This window comes from Papio anubis, chromosome 6 (assembly GCF_008728515.1).
Source record: "Papio anubis isolate 15944 chromosome 6, Panubis1.0, whole genome shotgun sequence".
In the NCBI taxonomy this organism is placed as follows: domain Eukaryota; kingdom Metazoa; phylum Chordata; class Mammalia; order Primates; family Cercopithecidae; genus Papio; species Papio anubis.
Genome location: NC_044981.1, coordinates 69,248,676 through 69,270,040, shown reverse-complemented (window position 1 = coordinate 69,270,040; position 21,365 = coordinate 69,248,676).

Sequence of the window (21,365 nt, the reverse complement as noted above, 5' to 3'; positions counted from 1 at the left end):
TGTACAGACTGCAGAACTGTGAGCCAATTAAACATCTTTTCTTTATAATTTACCCAGTCTCAGGTATTTCTTTATAGCAATGTGTGAATGGACTGATACAAACATGTAGTATTTATAGTTAGCACACATATACAACTTATATTTTACAATTTCTAAATAAGTTGCAATCTAGTGTGCATAGATCAATCTATCAGGTAGTTTTATTAATGATTTTATTTCCTTAGCATTAAAAACACAGATATTAAATATATTATGAAGTTTTTCTCACTTTCCTTTCATTTTACTTCATTTTATTCTTTTTAAAATAATATAACAACTACTGGATTTTTGGCCGTTACACATCGTCCAGCTTTCTTTTGATTTGCCACAACCATAATTCACGAGCACAGCATGTAAAATGTTGTTCTGAATGGCAAGAAAGAACAACTTCTAAATGTGGTTAAGAAAACTAGTAAAGTCCTTTGCCAAGAGACATTCCTCCTAGAAATTGTCTGTTCTTTTCCCTTGCAAATAGCTCCCAAAGAATGCCAATTTTAATGTATGTTAAGACACTTCATTAAGAAGATCTAAAGAATAAATCTAATTACTGTATGTCAATAATGTCCCAATGCAGAAATTGTCATATCTAAATACATGTAGGAAGAAACACATTTTCTTGGCTTCTCTTTTGAAAGACTTTTCAAATAATTAACTTAAGTGTATAAAGTAATACAATTTCGTAAGGGAATGCTTCAAACATTTAGCTTCTAAGTTAATTTCATAGAGTTTGAAAGATAGTATGTTAATATAAAGTTATAATAAAGAATGTGTATTTCAGAGTAATATGTAGAGTACTAGGTGTGTATTCAGCAATACTTGGTGCTATTTAAAGTATTTAGCTTAATTATATTACCAAAGAACATTACCTTTTTATTCTATAGTATTTCATTTAATATCAACTGTGGTGAATTAGAGAATTTCTGAAAAATTATAAACTAGAAGTATATTATAAGCAATTTTTCTCAGTAAAGGTTTGTGTACAGTAAATTAAATTATACCTGAGTTTTTTTTCAGATATACTTTCTAGAACTCCATACATAAGAAATATTCAAAATAATTAAAGATTGTCTTGATTTTGCTGTAGATTCTAGAAACTTAGTTCCTCGAAAGTTTTTCTCCAAGCATTACAAGAATTTTGGTATTGGGGGGAAAGAAAATTTTTATTGTATACTATAAGATATGTTAAGGTATTAAAAATGAGTGTTATGGCAGATTTTGAGTATAAGTCAGATGCAGAAAACTAAAATTTAAATGATATAATGATTAAATATGAAACAAAAGACGAGTGACTCAAGAAAACTATGCTCTTTTCCTGCTTGTCCTCACAAGTGGCTAGATTATCAACAACCTTGAAGCAATTCCGCTTCACAGTTAATAATAACCAACAAAGTGTTAGCTCCAATTTGATCAGACTCACATAGATAGAAGCAATCATTTTGTTTTCTGGGGTCAGATTCTGAGCAGAACTTGATCTTGAAGAATATTCAAGCAGACACAAGGAACATTTTATTTCCTTTCTCATCTGACCTTACAAAGCAATATGACTTTCTATTTCATCAGCTATGCCACATTTCACAATCTGCCAAAAGCATAACAATAAACTCTTAGAATTTCATATCAGAAGAATAGCAGCTAAGGGTTAATAATGAAAATTTAGGAGGAGATATATGTTAAAATAACAATAATAAAAACAATAAAATTTTGTACCTTTTTTTACCCATTTTTGTAGCACCCCTTTCAAAGACATTCCTGTTCAAATGCATTGCCTGTTCAAATGGGCATTCTTTGATCATTACAGAGTCTAGGTAATAAATATGGTGTGAATAAATAGATTTAAAGTTAGTGTCAGGGAAGTTTCCTGTGCATAAAAACCAGAAGAGGATGGAAGTGAGCATCAAGATATATAGGTGCTGGCCCAAAACCCGCCATGAAACAGCTGTGTGTTCTAGAGACATTCACATAAATCTTTGGGCCTAAATGGCTTAAATTCTTTCTAAGTATATCATTTTTGGGATTCTAATTTTTTCAGAAAACAAATTTTATATTTAACTGGTTATTTGCAATGTACAAACAAATCAAATTTATAGAAGTTTAACTTTTTCTCTGCACCAGAAGATTTCTTTGAAGTTAGGGTGAAGGTGGGGAGGTGAAATTACTGTAAAATGGTTGACGTGACTGCCTTTGAAACAGTTTTGCAAATATCTTGATGAAGTGCATAAAAAACTCATAAAACCATTAGCTAACAGAACTTTAACCATGGATTTTTAAGTTCAAATACCAAAATATCTCTTTAAAATAAATATATGTGCACATAGTAGAAGGAATAAACGCACAATGTCAAAATTAGTTTTTAATGCTAACCCATTGGATGAAAGCATGGAAATTATCCTTGGAAAAATGGAAAATGTTAACTCATTTACTGGAACTGAGAAAAGGCCTATGTACTTGATAATATTTATTTTCAGATAAACAATCGAATAGTTGTTTGAGAATTCGTATGGTATTAAAAGTCCAGAGAATATTGTCAAATTATTAACATTTTCCAAACTCTGTCTTTAATACTTCCATTTTCTGTTGTAATTTCTAAATATGATGGCATGAAGAATCATATAACAGAAGACTAGATATATTATTTCATGCCCCAGAAACCACAAATCTGAGAAGGAACGTAGTCTCGAATGTACATTATATGGAACACACAACTTGTTGTTACTACAATGGGGAATAACTAAAGCATAAACTTGTCTTTGCTATATATTTAATTTTTTACTATTATTTTCTTTTTATGAATTAATTAGCAATTGTTAAAAAATGTAAACATCTTACCTATGTTTGTCACAGAATGTGAGAGCCTCCTGTAATCACAACCCCTAGAGAAAATATTTCCTAGCACATCAGCAGGTTCATGTACATGCCTCCCGATTTTCTCCTTGCATATGTCAACACATACAATACATTACTTGATATTTATATCCTGGGCCATGGGAAGAGGTGACATAATTATTCTAGATAGCTGAAAAAATCTAAGAAGTGCTTACAATTAACTTTGTATAACAACAAAACCCCAACTAATTGTTATCTTTAAAACACTTTCAAATTAATAATATTAATAATAAACATTTACTGAGGAGTTACTATTTTATTATGTGCAGTTATTGTGTTAAATGCTTTATATGTCTAATCTTTTTTAAATCTTACCATCCCAGATGAGGAGGTACTACAAATTACTTCCTGTTTTATTTTGGGAAAATGTAATTTACAGCTATGCATTTTACATCCAAAGTGAAGAATAACTTAGTCCATGTAGCTAGAGGACATATGGCAGTCTGTCTGCTCTCCTACCAGTCGCGCACTCAAAGTTCAGAGCTTCTTTGTTTCGGGTCCTAGTCCCCTTTTGCAGTCTACAGAGTTCATCAATCTTCTGCATTCCATTTCTGGAAGAATAGATTCAAAATTCCTTGTATGAGCCATCAAATCTCTTTGATCTCTTTCCAACCGAATTTGCTTACTTAAAGCTCAGCTGTTTCCCCATGCTCCAAATAAACCAAACTGCTTGGTAATTTAATGTCCTTCTCATCTCTTAGTCTGTCTCTCTTATGTATTCTTTACCTGTGCCTCCTTTCTCCACCTATCAAAGATCTATTGACCCTATAGGAACAGCCCAATTACTAAGTCATTTACTAAGCATTCTTCGGTCATCTTTACGGAAATGGGCTGTCCTTCCACTCTTCTATAGCATTTTTGTTTGACTCTCCTGTGATACTTGTCACATTTTACCTTATTTTAGGATAATTTGTACACACATTATAGACTATATTTAAGATTTTTGGCATCCCATCTGGAAGATCATCTATTGGTCTCTACATAATAAATTCTTGATAAAAGCTTGTTGAATTCCATTGCCTGCCCATAGTTTGAAGAACATGTTAGTACCAATGTATCTGAAGTAAAGAGCAATAATCTTGTATAATAGTTTACTTGGTGGCATATGAGGAAAATGGAATAGAAGAGGAGGTGAAGATGGGATATCTGCAGATAAATGATTCTTCTAGAAATTTATGACTGTGAGCTAAACTGTATTGACCTGAGAGACAACTATCAAGAAGAATATAATGTGGGGAAAACGATACCATCTCATGTTTCTTCTGATTTTTAATTCGGCTACTAGTAGCCATACAAAATATCTCAGATTTTCTTCTTTGGAGTAGGGGGTTAGGAGGGCCATACACTGGTCCTCTGCTTGGACTGTTACTCCACTGTGGAGCCTATCAAAGCAATGCTTTGGGGAAGGCAATCCTCAACATCATCCAAAGTTGTGGGATTCTCATGGCCTAAGCCCTGAGCAGATCTCTTTGAGCAGGTACCAGTGCTATCAGGGCATACATATAGATAGCTGTGTGGTGTTGACCAGCCCAGGAGATCTCCACCAGGGCTGGTCCTGGTAACTGCCATTTCATAAACTCAGAGCTATGTTGCCTCCTACCCTTCCCATTAAACTTTCCCCTAGGCTGGGCTAAATATATATATATTTAAAAAACCTTTTTTTTCCCCAGTAGCTTTTGGGGTACAAGTGGATTTGGGTTAAATGGATGAATTACATAGTGGTGAATTTTGAGATTTTAGTGGACCTGTCATGCAAGTGGTATATGTTGTACCCAATATGTAGATTTTTATCCCACACCCTCATCCCATTTCCCCACTTCTGAGTCTTCAAAGTCCATTATATCACTTGGTATGTCTGCGTACCCATAGCTTAGCTCCCACTTATAAGTGAGGACATATGGCATTTGGTTTTCCATTTCTGAGTTACTTCACTTAGAATAAGGTCCTCTGGCTCCATCCAAGTTGCTGCAAAATACATTTTTTCATTCCTTTTTATGGTTGAATAATATTCCATGGTGTATATAAACCACATTTTCTTCATCTACTCATGGGTCCATGAGCACTTAGGTTGGTTCCATATCTTTGCAATTGTGAAGGGTGTTGCAATCCACATATGTGTGCATATGTTTTTATTTATATAATGACTTCTTTTCCTTTGGGTAAATACCCAGTAGTGAGATTACTGGATCTAATGGCAGATCTACTTTTAGTTCTTTAAGGAATCTCCATACTGTTTTCCAGAGAGGTTGTCCTAATTTATATTCCCACCAGCAGTGAATAAGCTCTCCCCTTTCACCACACCCACACCAGTATCTGTTGCTTTTTTGACTTTTTAATAATGGCTATTCTTGTAGGAGTGGTTTTCATTTGTATTTCCTTGATAATTAGTGATGTTTAGTATTTTTTCATGTGTTTCTTGGCCATTTTTATATCTTCTTTTGAGAAATGTCTATTTGTGTCATTTGACCACCTTTTGATGGGATTATTTGTCTTTTTCTTGCTGATTTGTTTGAGTTCCTTACAGATCTGGTAAACATCTTTTAAACTAGAGGTAACCAATGGCAGGCTAATCCATTCTGTAGCTGTGTTTTCTTTGGCCTGTGTACTGGTGTTCGTGTGTGTATGTGTGTGTGTGTAAATTTGCTGTCAGTGTTTATAAATTGAGTGGTTGTTTTGTTTTGTTTTGTTTGAGATGGAGTCTTGCTCTGTCACCCAGGCTGGAATGCAGTGGCACCATCTCAGCTCACTGCAACCTCTGCTTCTCAGGTTCAAGTGATTCTCCTGCCTCAGCCTTCTGAGTAGCTGTGATTACAGGTGTGTGCCACCACACCCGACTAATTTTTGTATTTTTAGTAGAGATGGGGGTTTCACCATCTTGGACAGGCTGGTCTTGAACTCCTGATCTCGTGATCCACTGGCCTTGGCCTCCCAAAGTGCTGGGATTAGAGGCATAAGCCACCACGCCTGACCTAAATTGAGAGATTTTGTGTAAAAATATGAGGTTTTGATTGCTTGAAAAAATTAACAATAGATTGCATCAAAAGCATTGAACATCCCCTCAAGGCTGTAACTGAGTAGCAGGTGCCTGTTTCCCCTGGCTTGTCCAGTCACACTAACCCCGCCCAGATAACATCACTATGTTTTATCTATATTCATTACCCATCTAGTCTCCGAAAACATCTGAGATTTTGTCCCCTGCTTAATTTAAGCCCCAAAGGATCTTCTAAACCTGTCTCCTAAACAATCAGGACTACTTGACCTTCATTTATCTTTCTAAAGAATATGATTTTAATTATTTTAAATTTTTGACCCTTTCAAGAAGGATATCTGCAGAGAGTCATATCAGGAACACAAGCATAGTTTCAATATTAGAAACCGTTAGAAAATATATTTTATGTAATATATTTCAGTATATTGCTGGATGAAAAAATATATGACAATCTCCATATGTGTGGAAAAATTTGATAAACTTCAACATTAATTTCTAATACAAATAACCTTTGATAAAATATGAATAAATTAATACTTTATTAACACAGTAGCCACCACAAAACCTAATGGGAAAGTCTAGAAGCATTCTCATTAAAGTAAGGAAGAAGGCATTGGTGTTCTTTATGTTAACTGTATTGTATCTGTTGACTTTTTTTCCCATTTAGTAATAGATGGTTGCTGAGCTAGTCTGTATTTTCCAGCTTCACTGCTAAGTGTGGCTGTGGCCATGTGACTTAAGTTTTGAACAATGAGTTGTACATGGAGTCATGTGTGCAGTCTCCAGAAAATCTCCTTGAAGAAGATAAAGGTTCTTGTTCAGGGGCATTCTTTTCTCTCTCTTGCTGTTAGTTGGGAAATGTTGACAAATGCAGGAGCCCCTTTGGAAAAAAGAGATAGAAGCCATACATTGAGAATCACCCAGTCCTAGGTCACTCACTTTGGACTTCTACAGGTTGAGAAATAAATTTCTATCTTACTTAAATCACTGTATTTTTGTAACTTTCTTTTATAGTAGCTTAGCCTGTACTTTCACTAATACAGCATCTATTATTTAATAATGTTAGGGAGTTACTATCCAATATAATTTGCAAGGAAAAAAGCTTAACAATTATAAAGGAGGTAAAACTAGCTTAATTGCAAATTATGTGATTATATCCATAGAAAACCTAGGATAATCCATTGAAAGACTGAACAAATAAGATAATTTATTAAATTGCTCTGGAAAAATAATATATGAAAAATTAACAGATTTTCTGTTTACAAACATCAATCAGTTACAAAATACAACAAAACCTTCTATTTATAATAATAACAAATACTTCTGGAACAGACTTAACAAGAAATATACAAAACCTATTTGAAAATTTTTCTCAGGGATATAAAATTGGAGCTGAATAAATAGAAGTCATATCTGGTAGTTGGACATAAATATCTCAATGTCATGTATATGTCATTTCTCTCTAAAACTTACACATTGAATAAGATTCTCTTTTTCACACTGAAATGGACATTGGTATCAACCCAACTCCATTCTCAACTGCCTTCTATTTCATTATAGAGGCTGGGAAAGCTAAATATCTCTTTTCTGCCCTTTCTGGAAGTTGGATATGGCCATCTGATACTTTTCTGCTAATGATATTTAAGTGGAAGTTGGATAAGATAGCTGTGAGGTAGCATCATTTTGTATGTGTGAGAAACAAGCCAAAACACTCACAGAGACCTTGGCCTAACATCTCAGAACTGTTGAACCAAAGCCAGCTGCTAGGTACTTTGAGACATAGAGAAAAGTAGGCAACTTTTTATTTAAGCACCCCAAATACTTTTTTGTTACTTTAAGTCCAAAGTTTTCCCAACTGAATTAAACACCAACGGAATCTTTTTTAACCCATGAGGCAAATTATAAAATTAATATATGAAAATAACATGCAAAAATATTGAAGGAAATTCTAAAAGGGAAGAGAGATTGGCCCTACAAGGAAATAAAATACAGTATAAAGCTATACAAATTAACACAGTATATGAGGAGACAGACAGATTTTTGGAATAAAATAGAACTTAGTAGAAAAAAATAAGAAAAATAATGTAAATATTCATGAAAGAATTGGCTCTCTTTAATATAGTTTTAAATTTTATTTATTTATTTATTTAGAGATAGGGTTTTGCTCTGTTCCTCAGGCTGGAATACAGTAGCACAATCTTAGCCCACTGCAGCCTCGGGCTCCCGGCTTAAGTAATCTTCTCACTTCAGCCTCCTAAGTAGCTGGAACTACAGGCATGCACCACCAGGCCTGGCTAATTTTTTTTGTATTTTTTTGTAGAGACAGAGTTTGCCATGTTGCCCAGGCTAGTCTTGAACTCCTGGACTCAAGCAATCCTCCTGCCTCGGCCTCCCAAAGTGCTGGGATTATAGGCATAAGCCACCACACCTGGTCTGTCTCTTAAATGCATGAAAATATGCTTCATTTTATAATTTGAAGAAATGAAAATTAATGATAGCATTGCATTTTTCACTTATTGGTTTATAAAAGGATGTTTCTTCCACCTTCAATAACACAAGGTGGGAGAAACATCTTCCACATATTTCTTTGGTTTTGTTGAGAATATAAAGTGGTACAGCATCTACAAAATGCAAATTTGACAACATCTACTAAAAGTAAAATTAAACGCTCTATTTCCAATTATTTATTCTAAATATATACTTTCAATACGTGTACACACACCCGGTATATATGTGTCTGTGTATACTTGTATATATGTGCGTATATGCACATATGGTATCTCACATGTATTCCATTTGCTAGAAGTGACTTGGTAATAAATTTGGGAGAAGTACATTTTAAAATAAAGCTAAGAATATAAATATATAAATATATCTATATAAATATATATATAGAGATAGATAGATAGATAGATAGATAGATAGATAGATAGATAGATAGATATTAACAAAACACCGCTGGCTCTCCACAGTGTTGCTCAGAGGTAGGTGTGAGGCGGGAGGGTGTATCCTGAGTTCTCAGCTTGAATTGGTACCAACTGGAGCCCTTGACCGCAGTTTTTTTGAGGAAAGGCAATCTTCAGCAGCACCTTATGTCAGCATTTATTATCATGCTAATTCCCAATGATTAGGGCCAAAACCTTTATATTGTTGCCATGTGAATTATGAGGTTTTTCCAATCTGGCTGTTGAAAACAATAGAGAAAAGTTCATTATAAAAGGAGACTCCTGAAGTCTCAGACAGATAAATATGTAGGAAAAATGAATATACAAAGGTTGAGGTACTAGAAATAAACTTCCTTAATATCATCCTTTCGTGGGAATTCCTTAGAAAGTCTCAGGTAACCCAGAAATACATATATCTCAGTTTGAAGACTCTTCTTTTAATTCAGATAATATTTTATATATACTTTTTTATCCTGAATATTAGAAGAAGTTAGGAAGTATATCTTGGAAATGTCTGAAGAAGGCTTATTTTATGTATTATTTTCAGGAAAGCTCTAAGTATTAATTTTCATTTTGTATTATGTTTTCATTATGTTTTTTACATAACTGAATTTTCTTTATATCAGAGTTGCCTTTACTTTTTATTCATATAATGGCACAGAGAACACTGACAGATGAGAGAATAAAAACTATTTCCTACTCAATATCTCCCTACAGAAGTGCAGTTATGACATCAGTGCTTGGAATGAACAGTCGCCTTCCTCAGGAAGGCAGCGTGACCTTTCCTGTTTTTATGATGGCAGTGTCCCGGAGGCATCATATTTCATTGATGAAACTCTAATCTCTAGCTTTTTAGTATCAAACATAAATTGTGATTGTTTTGTTTAGTTTTAAAACCAAAAATGATCATCAAAGCATTGTTAGTATCTCATGACTGTGTGTGTGTGTGTGTGTGTGTGTATGTGTGTGTGTGTGAGATGGAGGGCTTCTTTTCAGTAATAACATAAGAGCATTGTTGGTTGAACACTGATTGCTATATATGTTGAAAGAAATTATAATATAAATGCCATTTGTTGGAACTGACTTGGAAATAAATTTGGGAGAAAACACATTTAAAAGTAAAGCTACGAATAAATATATCATTGTGTATCTATCATCTTAAAATATTCAGAAGTTTGGAATGTGGAAAATAACTTATAGTTATCTTACATATAAAGAAGTACAACAAGGCAATGGAATCTTTAGCTACCTTAATATGAGAAGAGAAAGAAGATAAAAACAATCTCTTCAGAAATGCTTACCCATTTGAGAAGACCTCATATATTTTCTATCCAGTAGAGAGCAGTCAAAGTCCATGATTCTGTCATGAAATTCAGCCCTTAGTATTACAGGCATGACTGTTAACACTGAATCATCTCATCCAGGTCCTTTCTGAGAAAGGATCTTTGAGAATACTGGACTAGTAGTCTTTCTTTGCATACAATATTCTTTCTCATACCTGTCCTTTATATTAAATACAGTATTTATTTGTATGTTTACACAGAAGTTTATTTGGACACAAAAAAAACACGTAGCAACCTTGTGGTTATTGGTTGTGCTTTTAAAAATCTATAGTAAGTCTACAAACTATGGTATTTTTAAGAAGTTTATGAAATAGCGACAAGCAGAAAGCATGAAGTGGGGTAAGCTTAATATTCCAGGAAAGAATATCCTAAGTGCCACCAGATAGGCAAGACTCATAATTACCGGAAGCTAACTTATAACATCCTCATGGCAATAGTAGTGAAATACAGGGATTTTTCACAGGTAGGTAAATTAAAGAATAATAAAATTAAAAATCACCAAGAGATGATTAGATGATATAGTGGAATATCTATGTAGAGACCACCAATTCCATCCTTGTTACCTTTCTCTTTTTCTTTCAGTGTGCCAGAGGAGATTAAAATATGGAGGGATGTTACCTAGTTATACAGATAGAAAGTATATCTTGCCACTGTTTCTTCATTATCTAAGGTTTTGATAGTTATTATATAAAATCTTTGCACATCACTTCTGCTTTGCTGATGCAACATAATCTCTGATGCAACATGATCCTGAGGGACTACTCTCAAGAGACAGCATCTTGCAAATGCACATGACTGTTCTATTTCTCTGTTTAGTCTCATAGACAGAAATCAATCTGAAATTGTCACTGAAAAGAAGAAGGAGATGTATTAGGAAAGCAGTAAAATTAAATTTTAGTATGTATATTTTCATGGGCTCTCAAAAATGTGTTCATGTCTTCTCTTTATAAAATTAACATCAAACAATTGGATACTCATTTAGTATACTGCGGTAAAATGCTGTCTTTATATATCAATGGCACTATTGATTAATCATCAACAAGGAAGAGAGTTTAAGGTGGTTTTTCCCAGTACAGATGTTGTCACAGGACAGCCACATTCTTTTATTTGGCCATTCTCACAACCAAAGTCATACACTTTAATTGGTAGACAAGAGTGAGGTATATAATTTGTGGTCATGAAGCAAACTGGAACTAACTATCCCACATGTGGTGAGCTTAAATGTCAGACTGGTCGGCTCTACTCTTGCCAGCTGAGCTAGTGTATTAGAGGGACCACTGTTAAGAATGGTTTGATCACAACTGTTAACAACCTCTTGTACTTTCCTTTAAAATGTATGCTTTCATGGAGGTTCAAATTTTTGTCGTTGAGGAATTAACAATAAGTTTGAATTTGTGATGTTTCCTTAAAATATCAAGATTCCTCAACAAACAAAATAACTATTTTATTGAGTACATTTGAAAATATTGTTTCTATTATGAAATTTTATTGGGCAATAGCTATTAATTAAAAACAATTTTTTAAATTATAATTTAGTCATACTCTAGGTTATTTGGTAGCCACATTAGTTTTATTTTGGGAAAAATAATGAGATACATGTCATCATAGGTCCTTGTGTTTAAATTTGAATAAGACAATGTATTATAACAAGTACTTGGAATTTAGTTAGGAGCCATGGTTTTTATCTTAATCTTGTAATCTAAAGCCCCTCATGCTCTACACATACCATGCTATATATTGTACAAATAAAAAACTATGACCAATATGTATAGAAACAAAGCAAAATGGGCCCTAAGTATCAGTGAGAGCAAGGAGTGAGTTGGGTGATCTCTACCCCTCATATTCCCAGTAATGTTCATCAGCCCTTCATCTTACTCTTTAATTTGGATAATGGATTTCTGCAATTCCCTCAATTTTAATTAAAATGTTATACATGTGCAGCACCAAAACAAGTCTCCTAGACCATTCTTTCTTTTTGCTTGCTTCTCTAAGCTGTTTATACAGATAAACAATTCTGAGAATAAAGGTGATGATACAGTTCAGTAGGTAAGGCCACTTTCCAAATCTCAGTTAGGGTTTAGAGTCAGGCTTTGGGGAGATCAGCTCATCTCAGGAGAGGATGAGAACATGGTCTTGACGCGAGATGATGTGGATCTAAGCCAGCTGGTGGCTCCAAGAATCTAGTCTGAGATAAGGCCTAGAGCCAAAAGACATTTCAAGGAGGCATGGTGGGTGAAATTTGGTATATGAGAGCATGTGGCATGAAGAGAAGAAAACATGAAACACCACTGTACATTTTCTGGTCTCTGAAGGCGTGAATCGTTTTGTGGAGAAGGATAAATCTGAGTGTAGACATGCCAAAACCTAAATGACTTTATGTTATCTTAGACGGGATGTTTCTTAGATATATTCAAACATAGGGTGGATTTCAGGTCAGAGATTACAACATGGGACACATATTTAAGAGGAGATAAAATATGACACTGCTTGTCCTTATCTGATCTCTTACTACCATACTTCCAATTCTTTTTGATCCTTTGACCGTGGGAGTTGGGAATTTTGCCATGACTTTTAATTTAACCTGTTTTAGTGGTTCAGTAGTTAACAATGTATTCCATAACTTAGCTGCCTTTTTGGGCCTGGGAAGTTCTTGCAAAGCTTTGTGGAAGTTTGACTTGTACTGGCAATTTAACGGAAATAAAACTCCAAAAACAATAACAAAAAATAAATCTCTTTTGTACATTGTGTGGACAAAGCATCCACATAGAGGAAATAATTTTGAAGATTTTCAATAGCAATTTATCATACCATCCAGATGTGATTATATTTAATGTCCTCTGAGAGTCCATACTTTGCATATAAATGCTATGAATTACTTGTTTTTTTTTTCCCCCAGCAAATATAATGAACTCTGCTGTGTTCCAGGCAGTTTTATAGAGAAATAGTGTTTGGGTAATAGTGGAGAATAAATAAATAAGACTTCAATTCATATTCCAGGGTGATAAATAGACAAAATATATATGAACCAATACGTGGTAGGTGATTTTTAGATAGAGTTAAGGCTATGAAGAATGTAAAAAGAAGTGTTGTAATAGAGGGTTTCAGGATACTGGATTTAATTTGGAAGGAATAGTCAATAAGGAATTGAGTCTTGAATTGAGAGCTGAAAGACAAGAGTGTTTAAGCAATGTGAGGACATGCAACTAACATTACAAGGAGAGTGAAGAGAAAGTGCAAAGAGTACAGCAGAAACAAAGTTGGCTATTCAAGGAATATAAAGGACAACATGGCTAAAGTATAGTGGGAGGAGGAGAGAGGCAGGAGATGTGGCTGGAGAGGTAATTGGAGGCAGGTTAGATAGGGCCTGGGGGGCCATGAAAGATTCTATGGACTTTATTCCCAGTATAGTGGGAATTCATGCAGAAGAGTAGGATGTTGTGGTACTTGTAATTAATTATTCTTTTTGTAGAAAACTGACATTTGTCAGCTGGCATGCATTTACATTTGTATTTTTTTAAAGTTAAACAGCTTCTACGTTCTGGAATTTTTATGTTAGAATATACCAACATCAGGGTAGAAATATACATACTATAGTGCATTAAAGATATGCAGGAAATGTAATAGGTTCAGTGTCCTCACAGTCAATATGAGCTTATGCTTCAACGATTGTTTTGTTGACCCAGTGAGACTGTGTTGTAGATGGTTCACCTTTGCCAGGCAGAGTGGTACCATAAAGACAGACAGGTCAAGACAGACATATTTTCATTGAATAGTGTATCGGTGACCAGCCTCTCTCACACATCCAGAGCCATAATATGGATATTTTTAAAACACCCTAAACCTGAATGTGAATTAAAACATGTTTTTTACAAACCTGTTGCACAAAATATGTAGGATTATTTTAACTGTTTGGAAAATATAAATTCAGTATTTTCATTTGATTTTACTTTAACCAGACGGACTCTGATATAATATCTACAAATAATTTGGCAATTTCTTTCCCTTCACAATTAAGAAAACACTCTGCCCTTAGCAAAACTTTTTTTTTTTTCCTTTGGTATTGACTTGGAGCTGACATCTTCTAATTTGAAGTTTGGGAATAATACTTTTCTATTCAAAAGCAAACTGTGCTAAGGCTATATTCTCTTTTTGGAAACAAAGAGGATTTTGCATGTTCATGTCTATGATGACGCTGTATGAGGCTCTTGGTTTTTGGAGGATCTGTCCTGTAGCCTGATAAGTGTGAAGGGTGTCCATGTGGGCCAGCCTCTGACCTCTTTCAGCTTTAACAGATGGGGCTCAGATCTTGGGAACTGTATTTCTGGAGAGTTATTTGCTAGGATTCTCAAGAAACTAGAGGTGAAAGGATGAAAGGAAGAAAATGACTGTATTTCAATTTCTCACCCTATTTCTAGCTATCAGTTCTAAATGGAACACTAAAGTTTGAGAATATAGTGAAACAAGAAATACATCATAAATGTTTTCTAAATCTCCTCTTCCAAATTGTAGGTTTTGTTTTATACATGTGTTCATATATGTATATATTTGTATATATGTATACAGTCAATTGTTACTTTTGACAGTTATGCTTTACAAAATTGGCATATACACTAAATTAATAAACACTGAACTATTGCTCCTAGGGGAAATACAGTGTTAGGTTCCCATAAGCCTATCCTTGTGATATTTTTATCAACTAATCCATAATATGAAACCTTGTTTTATGAGTTTTTCTGTTTAGTCACTTTATTTAATATATATTTGTGTATATGTGTGTATGTGTGTATACATATGTGTGGTAAAATATCACATTTGTGGGAATATGCGTGTTTCAGAGACACACTTTTTTTTTTTTGTCACTCTATGAATATCTGTGAATGACTGCAAAAGTGCCCGTAGTATCGATTTTGCAGTTAAAATACATTTTAGTGAGTGAATTAGCAAATACAGAATCTGGGAATAATGTTGATTGACTGTATATACATATACACAGATTTGCATATCTGATTTTTTGCTATTGTATCCAATTTTTTTTATGTATAGAGGTGGGAAAATCTCTTTGTTTTGACACCTTCTTTGGATAATTTTCTAAGAGTAATAATGATTGCTGTAAACACATATTCTGAAGGAAAGCTTTTATCTTTTCTTGGAAACTGGTATTTTGCTCTTTTTAATCAAAGTAAAAAGTTTCAAATGCTCAGTGAAAGGATAGCCAGAAAGTATCAGTTCCCATCAACAAATGCACAAAGGATTCTAGAGTTTAGATTTTTTTTCCTTCATAACTTGGGAGAGAAATTGAAAAATATCTCAAGTAGATTTTCCAGCAGAAAATAGGAGCTTATTTTTGAATCCCTACCCAGACACATTGGAAGATAATACAACTGAAGACAATTTGCTTTTTAAATTAGTGGTTATTTTTCCTCTTGAAATACAAGCATGAGTTCATCCTCTATAAATCAATAAAAGCTTGAGTTTTTTATGTTTTGTAAAAAGGAAATTGCATCATAATAGTAGTCTTGAGATAAATGAGAGCTGTTCATTCCCTAATGTCAGCATTTAAACCACAAATTGAATACTAAGACCTCAAATTGTTATTTTCATAGAATTTTTAAGTTAGAAAAAACATTCACAGTGATCTAAACCAAAATAAATAAAAATAAATCCTGAAAATTATATTCGATTGTTTTTTATCAGGACAACACGTGGAAAAAATCTAAAGAAGAAAAAGGTTGGTAGAAAAATGTAATTTTGACTTGTAAATTTGTAAATTAAAGCCATCAAAGAACCCAATAGCAAAATATAATCCACATTAGTTGGACCATAACTTTGTAGGACTACCTTAGTAGAAGGCTTGTACCTGAAGCACTGTGTGCTAGAAAGAACACTAGCGTGATTCTTAGGAGGTTGGGATTCCAGGTCCACCCCAGCTACATAAGTTGTGCGCACTTGGGTTGAACATTCTCAACCACAAAATATGAAGCTTGAATTATGTAATCTTTAATATTTCTCTCATTTCTAAAATTTGCTGAGGCTCCAGCACAAAACATCTACGTTAGGCATTCATTTAGTTGAATTTAGTTCAATAGTTGAATTTGAGAACCTAGTTCAAGAGTTTATTGTAAACAAAAAGGAGTCATAGAGTAATCCCTAAAGAAACAATGGTGAATCTGACAATCACATAATTTATCATAAAACCTGGGTATCTTTGGAGTGAAATGTGATGCTATAATAATAAAAAATATATAAGCTTTTGAGATCTATGTTACTTTACTAACAAATTACTTTTGTTATACTGGTGAACATATAAAATAGTTCTCATCAAAAACTCTATTCAAAAAAATGTTTGAAAGTAATATTTATGAAGGTGATATAAGCATTCTTTGTATTGCTTAATTTTAGAGATAACATAAAATATTATTGGTTCATATTTAGAATTTTAATCAGTGTTTCATTTGATGATTTTTTAATTTCTCTTTTGAAAAGTTTTTTTAATTTTTAGATTGACATATGATACTTGCACATACATATGGAATACATAGTAATGTTTTGATACATATACTATATAGTGATCAGATCAGTATAATTAGCATATCCATCACCTCCAACACTTTTCTTTAGCAATAACAGTTTCAAACAGCTAGAAGGAAGGAAGATAGTGAATGTGTTGAGAACATTCACTACCTTCCTTCCTTCTAGCTGTTTGAAACTATGTATTATTGTTAACTGTAGTCATCCTACATTTATACCTAGTAGTATAAAACAGTAGAACTTATTCCTCTTATCTAGCTGTTATTTTGTAGCCTTTAAAAAACCTTTCCCTATCCCCCCTCTCCCATCCTTCCCAGCCTCTAATATCCTCTGTGTCATACTTCTACAAGAGAAAAGTTTTTCAGCTTCCACATCTGAGTGAGAACATGTGGTGTTTAACTTTCTGTTCTTAGCCTATTTCACTTAACATAATGTCTTCCAGTTCCAACCACGTTGCTGCAAATGACAGAATTTCATTCCTTTTTATGGCTGAATAGTATTCCATGGTGTACATATACCACGTTTTCCTTTTCCATTCATCTGTGGTTGGACAACTAGGTTGATTACATATCTTGGCTATCGTGAATGGTGCTGCCATAAACATATGGGTACCGATGTGTTTGATTTACAGGTCCTCTTTCCTTTGGAAAAAAGCCCAGAATTGCTGGATCATATGGTAGTTCTAAGTGTAGTTTGCTAAGAAACCACAATAGTGTTCTCCATAGTGGTTATACTATTTTACATTCCCACCAACAGTGTGTAAGAGCTCTGTTTTCTCCACATTCTCACCATCATGTGTTATATTTTATCTTTCTGATCATCTTTATCCTAACTGAAGAGAAATGATAGCTCCCTGTGGTTTTAATTTGCATTTCCTTGATGATTCGTGATGTTGAGCATTTTTAAAAATGTATTTTTTGACTATTTAAATGTCTTATTTTGATAAACATCTGTTTATATTATTTGTCCATTTTATAATTGATTTTTTTGCTGTTGAAAAGTTTCAATTCCTTGTATATGTGAATATTAATCCTCTGTCAGATGAACAGTTTGCATATATTTTCTCCCATTCTGTAGGCATAAGAAACTGTCCTAATTTCCTGCATATACAATTTCTATATCAATCTTATAAGGATATAATTCTGTAATGTGTTTAATTTGTTCTGCCTATGATTATCCTCAAGAATCATACACAGTTTCAGGTTTTATATTTAGATTTTAATTGATTTGGATTTGATCTTTATGTTTGGTATAAAATAAGAGTCCAGGCCAGGTACGGTGGCTCACGCCCATAATCCCAGCACTTTGGGAGGCTGAGGCAGGCAGATCACCTGAGGTTGGGAGTTCGAGACCAGTCTGACCAACATGGAGAAACACTGTCTCTACTAAAAATACAAAATTAGCCAGGCATGGTGGCACATGCCTATAATTCCAGCTATTTGGGAGGCTGAGGCAGGAGAATTGAGCCCAGGAGGCGGAGGTTGCAGTGAGCTGAGATCTTGCCATTGCACTCCAACCTGGGCAACAAGAGCAAAAGTTCATCTCAAAGAAAAAAAAAGTGTCCAATTTTGTTCTTTTACATGTGAATATCAAATTTTCCCAGCACTATTTGTTGAAAAGATTATCCTTGCACATTATCCATTCTTGGCATCCTTATTGAATATCAATTGATTATATATGTGTGAATTTATTTCTGGGCTCCCTATTCTGTCTCATTGGTCAACATGACTATCTGTATGCCAGCAACACAACTGTTTTGATAGCTAAGCTTCGTAATATATTTTGAAATCTGAAAGTGTGATGCCCACAACTTTGTCCTCCTTTTTCATGATTGATTTGGCTATTTGTGGTCCTTGCATTTTGGTGCATTTTTCTGTTTATTTAAAAAGACTTTAAGGCTTGGCTGCTGGAGCCTAAGCCTAATTCCCTTGTGCACTTTGGGAGGCCGTAGACGGTGGATCACGAGAGGTCAGAGATCGAGACCATCCTGGCGTAACACGCAGAAACCCCTGCTCTACTAAAAATACAAAAACTGAAGTCGGCTTAGCGGCGGCGGTCAGGTCCCAGCAGCTACTCGGGAGGCTGGAGGCAGGAGAATGGCGGGAACCCGGGAGGTGAAAGCTGCAGTGAGCTGAGATCTGGCCACTGCACTCCAGCCCGGGTGAATAGACCTGCTCAAAAATAAAAATAAAAATAAAAATATTCTTTTCTAATTATAAAATGCAAAAATATATGTTTTTTGCAATTCCATTAAAATAAGCTCAAATGAGTTTGATTGTCCTCCACTTGATAGTTCTAATTTGTGCCAAGGTCTCTCTTGTCTAATTGTGTGTGAGAAACCCATGAAATATGCAGAGTTCTTAAAGACTACCTATGTCTACCATATTTCATTTCTCCAAAAGAAAGAAAAAATATTTTCTCTGCAGGTTCTAAGTTACCTGGAAAGTTCTGAGCAAATTCTTATTAAATAGAGAATATACTCATTTCAAAGGTTTTTGTTGTTGTTGTTGTTTTGGGGTTTTTTTGGAGACAGCGTCTTGCTCTGTCGCCCAGGCTGGAGTGCTGTGGCACAATCTCGGCTCACTGCAAGCTCTGGTTCCCGGGTTTACACCATTTTCCTGCCTCAGCCTCCCAAGAAGCTGGGACTACAGGCGCCCGCCACCATGCCCGGCTAATTTTTTGTATTTTTTAGTAGAGATGGGGTTTCACCGTGTTAGCCAGGATGGTCTCGATCTCCTGACCTCGTGATCCCCCCACCTCAGCTTCCCAAAGTGCTGGGATTACAGGCGTGAGCCACTATGCCCGGTCTCAAAGGTTTTTAAATTGAAATTTTTAAATATTTTAGTCTAAACATTTCAACAGATACTGTTTTTAATTATTCAACAAATATTTTCAACAAAACATGGTTAAATTAGTTGGTTCTATTTATGTCCCTTTTAACTTTTTTCAAATTTAAATGCTGAAAAATTATGAGTATGCATTTATCCAGTTGAATATAGAAACTGTATTAAAAAGATTCTTCTCTTATGCCAATATGCTACAAGGAGAAATAGTAAAATTTCAAAATTAAATTTCATGCACTTTTGAGTCGATGTCATTTAATTGATACAATTTCTCCTGTGTTTTTATTGGATTAAATTTTGATGTCTTTGCTATTGCAAGCTTGATTTTCGATAAATGCAATTCACTAAATGTTTAAATGGTATTTTTTGGTAGTCCATTTTTGGCATCTTGTATACCAGCTCAGCCTCAGCAGGATAAGGCACCAGGCAGAGTTGTGAAGCCCCCATGCTAGGCCCTAGCTTCTGGATGACATTTCTAGATATACCAAGGGCAAAAAGGAAACCTGGTGCCTTCACGGACCCAGTCCTTGCAGGATTTATCACCTGTTGACTAAAAAGCCCTTTGGCCCTGATTAACCAGAAGTGATGCCCAGATAGGATGCCATGGGCCTTGGGCTCTGAGACATGCCAACTTAGGTGTGACCCAGCACATTCCCTGCTGTTGTGTCTATGGTGAAAGACTCCTTCTGTTTGACAAAAGTGGAAGGAAATGTAAAGGGTACCTCAGGTAACAGTTCAGCCACAGTGGGGTAGGGCAAGAAGCAGGCTCTTGGGATTCCTAAGTCCAGGCCTAGTCTCTTGGAAACCATTTTGTAACTTTCCCTGGGCCAGAGCAGAGCCTACTTCCCTGAAGGGTGAGTACCAGTCCTGGCAGCATTCAGGATAAGCTGACTGAAGAGCCTTTTGGCTTTAAGTGAATCTTGGTTGTGGACTGGCAGAAACTCCACCATGGGTGGTGGTGGTGGGCACAGGGAGAGGCTCTTCTGCCTATGGAAAGGTTAGAGAAGAGTATGAAGGACTTTGTCTTGTAGTCTGAGTGCCTATTGACTGCAGTAGAATACAATATCAGGCACATTTCTAGGATTTTTGACACTGATTCCCAGCTCCCTGACATCTCTGGACCCATCTGTGGCCTGTGGGAATTTCCTGTCCTAAAGGGAAGGACACAAACCTGTCTAGTTTCAGCACCTGCTGATTGTAGAGCACTAGGGCCTTCAGTGATGATAGGAGGTAGCCAGCTAGTGTTTACAGTGAGCTATAGATGAGACCCAGTGTTCTGCTGCCTTCAGGTCTGACCCAGCACAGTCACAGTGGTAGAGGCCACAGGGTTGCCTGCATTAGTACAAACCCAGTTCCAGGTGGCTCAGCACAGACAAGAGAGACTTTGTTTGGTGGAAAGTAAGGGAAAAGAACAAGAGTTTCTGCCTGGTAATCCAGAGGATTCTTCTGGATCTTATCCAAGATCACGAAGGTGGTACCTCTAGAGTCTGAAAAAAAAAACAACAAAAAAAAACCAATATTGTGTTTCCAGTCAAAGTCCCTTAAAAAACCTGGAAAGTCTTCCCAAGAAGGATGGGCACAAACAAGCCAAGACTGTGAAGAATACAATAATTACCTAACTTTTCAATGCCCAGACACTGAAAAATAACTACAAGCATCAAGATCAATCAGGAAAATGTGACTGCACCAAACAAATTAAATAAGGACCAAGGACCAATCCAGGAGAAACAAAGGCATGTGATTTTTTCAGAAAGAGAATTCAAAATAGCTGTTTTGAGGAAACTCAAAGACATTC